The sequence below is a fragment of the Procambarus clarkii genome, chromosome 3 (assembly GCF_040958095.1).
Source record: "Procambarus clarkii isolate CNS0578487 chromosome 3, FALCON_Pclarkii_2.0, whole genome shotgun sequence".
Taxonomy (NCBI): domain Eukaryota; kingdom Metazoa; phylum Arthropoda; class Malacostraca; order Decapoda; family Cambaridae; genus Procambarus; species Procambarus clarkii.
Genome location: NC_091152.1, coordinates 59004024 through 59009023, shown reverse-complemented (window position 1 = coordinate 59009023; position 5000 = coordinate 59004024).

Here is a 5000-nt window from a genome sequence, read left to right as displayed (position 1 = left end):
GGGACCATTCAGGCTTGTTTGCATTTGTGTTCCTCACGTGTGCCCCAAAGAATGAGGTGATTTGATAAAATGCTATGCCCAAGATTACCATCCGAGTGCCGGCGGGGAAGTGGTTCATATAGCCTCGGCTATCACTTCCTTATGTCCGGTCGTGATGGTCAAGTGGATTAAGGCGTCCCTGTACATACCAGTTGTGGGAGTATGGGTTCGAGTCACTTCTGGGGTGTGAGTTTTCAGTTGTATATAGTCCTGGGGACCATTCAGGCTTGTTTGCATTTGTGTTCCTCACGTGTGCCCCAAAGAATGAGGTGATTTGATAAAATGCTATGCCCAAGATTACCATCTGAGTGCCGGCGGGGAAGTGGTTCATATAGCCTCGGCTATCACTTCCTTATGTCCGGTCGTGATGGTCAAGTGGATTAAGGCGTCCCTGTACATACCAGTTGTGGGAGTATGGGTTCGAGTCACTTCTGGGATGTGAGTTTTCAGTTATATATAGTAGTTATACCTAGTAGCCAGAACGCACTTTTATGCCTACTATGCAAGGCCCGATTTGCCTCATAAGCCAAGTTTTCCTTAATTATTATATTTTCTCTAACTTTTTTCTTATGAAATAATAAAGCTGCCCATGTCATTATGTATGAGGTCAATTTTTTTTAATTGGAGTTAATATTAACGTAGATATATGACCGAACCTAACCAACCCTAACCTCTCTTAATAGATTAGGTTAGGTAGCCAAAAAAGTTAGGTTAGGTTAGGTTAGGTAGGTTAGGTAGTCGAAAAACAATTAATTCATGAAAACGTGGCTTATTAGGCAAATTGGGCCTTGCACAGTAGGCATAGAAGTGCGTTCTGGCTACTAGGTACGACATATATATAATTATACAGTATATATATATATATATATATATATATATATATATATATATATATATATATTTATATATATATATATTTATATATATATATATTTATATATATATATATATTTATATATATATATATATATTTATATATATATATATTTATATATATATATATATTTATATATATATATATATTTATATATTATATATATATATTTATATATATATATATTTATATATATATATATATTTATATATTATATATATTTATATATATATATATATTTATATATTATATATTATATATATATATATATATATATATATATATATATATATATATATATATATTTATATATATATATATATATAATATTATATATATATATTTATATATATATATATATATATATATATATATATATTTATATATATATATATATATATATATATATATTTTTTTTTTTTTTTTTTTTTTTTTTTTTTTTTTTTTTACTAAAAAAAAATAGGAAGGGAGTACCACCTCTAGCTGGAAGAAGGGGGACCCATAGCCTCGGAGGAAACCACGCATAACGCATTAGAGGGAATGTTTAGATCCCCTCCAATACAGTTTCTGTGTGCTTTTCTCCTACCACCCCCTTCCTTGAATATTTTTTGTGCTTTATTATGCATTTGATGGTTACAAGATATACATGGGTTGATACAAAAATAATAATGCAAAAAGGTGCTTAAAGGTTATGGATCTCTTGAAGAACACAACAATGGGAAACATTGATGAATGTCACAGACGGGTTCGATCATTGTTGCAAGTCAAACACTTCTTCGAATTCCTCTGAAGTTGGACTAGTGCCCAAGACGCAACAGGCATTTCCCCTCTGAATCGCAACACTGAGGCGCTGGAACAAGAAACTTTTTGCTCTCTGGTCTTTTGTAGCGCTGATCAATTTGTCCCCCAATTCCTTCAGGAACTTCAATGCACATTTTCCCCATGAACCGAGGGTCTCCGAGCCGATCGGAACAAAGCTGTAGCAGTGTGCTAGACCTCTGTATTTAATAATTTTCTGCGATTCCCTGAAAGAAGCAGCACCACCGCTTTCACGTGTGCTGTAGTGGAGGTAGGTACTGGCCAGTATGGCAGCGCACGTGTAGTCCCATACCACTTGCTTACCATCCTTCCAAGGTAGCAAGGTGACCCCATCAGGGCGCTTCTGAGGGTCGTTAGGTCTGGATAAGTGTGGTTCTCTTTGTGCCGGGCAGCGGGCTGTGGCGAGGCTCCTCTTGATGATGTCGTTGACTTCTTCATGTCTTGCAATTTTACCCTGTGATTTACGACATACCAGACCATGACGACCATATTGGTCTGCCATCGCAGTTCCGCAGATGCACCTATGTTCGGTGAGGATGGGGGCGGCAAGGCGAAGGGCAACTCCAATGCGGAGAGCGTCATGACTGAGGCGAGTTCCCAGGGCTGCATAGGGCACAGCAAATAAAAAATCCCCGGCGTGGGTGCTGTTACCGCTAGGAGGCGGGCTTTGTTTTCAGCATCAGCGTTGTCAATCATTGCTGTGACAGTCTTTTCCATTATGGGGCTATCCCAGTGGGCCTGCTTGTGGTCTTTTGGGACTTGTGGTCTGGGTTGAGGGTGTGCAATGGTGTCCCATTGTCTGGCTGCTTCGATGAACGTTTGATCATGAGTTCCCGCTGTCTCTCTATATTTATATATATATTTTATATATATATACATATATATATATATATATATATATTTTATATATATATATTTATATATATATATATATATATATATATATATATATATATATTTATATATATGTATATTTATATATATATATATATTATATATATATATTTATATATATATATATATTTATATATATATATATTTATATATATATATATATATATATATTTTATATATATATATTTATATATATATATATTTATATATATATATATATATTTATATATATATATATTTATATATATATATATATTTATATATATATATATTTATATATATATTATATATATTATATATATAATATATTTATATATATATATATATATATATATATATATATATATATATATATATATTTATATATATATAATATATATATATATTTATATATATATATATATATATATATATATAATATTTATATATATATATATATATATATATATATATATATATATATATATATTATATATATATATATATTTATATATATATATTTATATATATATATATATTTATATATGTCGTACCTAGTAGCCAGAACACACTTCTCAGCCTACTATGCAAGGCCCGATTTGCCTAATAAGCGAAGTTTTCCTGAATTAATATATTTTCTCTAATTTTTTTCTTATGAAATGATAAAGTTACCCATTTCATTATGTATGAAGTCAATTTTTTTTATTGGAGTTAAAATTAATGTAGATATATGACCGAACCTAACCAACCCTACCTAACCTAACCTAACCTATCTTTATAGGTTAGGTTAGGTAGCTGAAAAAGTTAGGTTAGGTTAGGTTAGGTAGTCGAAAAATAATTAATTCATGAAAACTTGGCTTATTGGGCAAATCGGGCCTTGCATAGTAGGCTGAGAAGTGCGTTCTGGCTACTAGGTACGACATATATATATATATATATATATATAATATATATATATATATATATATATATATATATATACAGTGGTACCTCGCATAACGATTGCCCCAAAAGACGAATATTTTGGGTAACGAACGGCCCGATCGACGTCAAATCGTCCCGTATGACGAACGCTGGTTTGAGTAACGTCAACACCACATGGTGGGGTCGCGCTGCTTCTTGCACATTCTTAGACGCCTCCGACGATGCACATAAATTATGTTGTTCTTGTTTAAAGATGCTAATGATGCCGAGATATAAAAGGGTGACTGCTGAGATGTTGCAAAGCATTGACGTTTTTGTAGGAAAAAAGAAATGAAATGTCTGATATACAACAAATGTCAAAAAAGTTCGTTCGGTGTTCGGCAGGTAGGCTGCTCCATTATAACAATCTTTCTTTGTTTCAAATGTGTTCCATTTGTTTTTTATTTGTCATTTGCGTCTCAATAATGGAGAAGCCTACCTTACATACACTGAATAAACCATTATGACATTTTCCTTTCTTCAAATGTGTTCAATATTTATTTTTCATTTGTCTTATAGCAAAAGGTTCGTTCGGTGGTCGGCAGGTAGGCTGCTCCATGTTTCTTACATACAAAAAACGTAAATAATAAAAAAATGAAGAATTTGAAAACCAGTACAAATGTCAAAAACGTTCGTTCGGTGGTCTACAGGTCGGCTGCTCCATGTTTGTTAAAAAAAATAAAAACGAAAAATAAAAGAACTGTTGAAACAATTTGAAAAATGGATAAATGTCATAAAGGTTCGTTCAGTGTTTGTCGGGTAGGCTGCTCCATTATTGAGACGTAAGTGACAAATACAAAACAAATGGAACACATTTGAAACAAAGAAAGATTGTCATAATGGAGCAGCCTACCCAACAAACACTGAACGAACCTTTTGCCATAACGAATATGAAAGACAAGGGCTGCTGGCTGGGTTAGTACTGCGTGAGCAACCATTTGTGGCACACGTGCCTCTGGCTCTCAAACACCTGTCCCACACGGTGTTGAAAGACTGTGCTCAGTCGGTGCAATTCAGACCCTTTTGTTTGAAGAACATAAGGGTCATAACATTGGTGAAGCTAGGCGCAATAAGGGCTTAACACAACGGTCGGATGCCAGTGATACAGCACCTATGAGGATGATACAGCGAGCGTATCCAGGTGTAGCTCTGAGCCCCACCCTTGCCATTTCTAATGTATATAGATGATACATAGATGAATTGTTTTCTGCGTTCAGTGATGATGCATCTGATACAAGTAGCATAGATTAACAGTGTTAGCGGCTTCCATGGTGGTGGTGTTCATTGATATTTTCAAGAATACCTGAATCTTTTCCTGACTGATGGGCACTCTTTGAGGCTAGCTGAATCTCTTCCTGACTGATGGACACTCTTTGAGGCTAGCTGAATCTCTTCCTGTGTGGGACCTTACAAAGCGATCTTTTCAAGACTA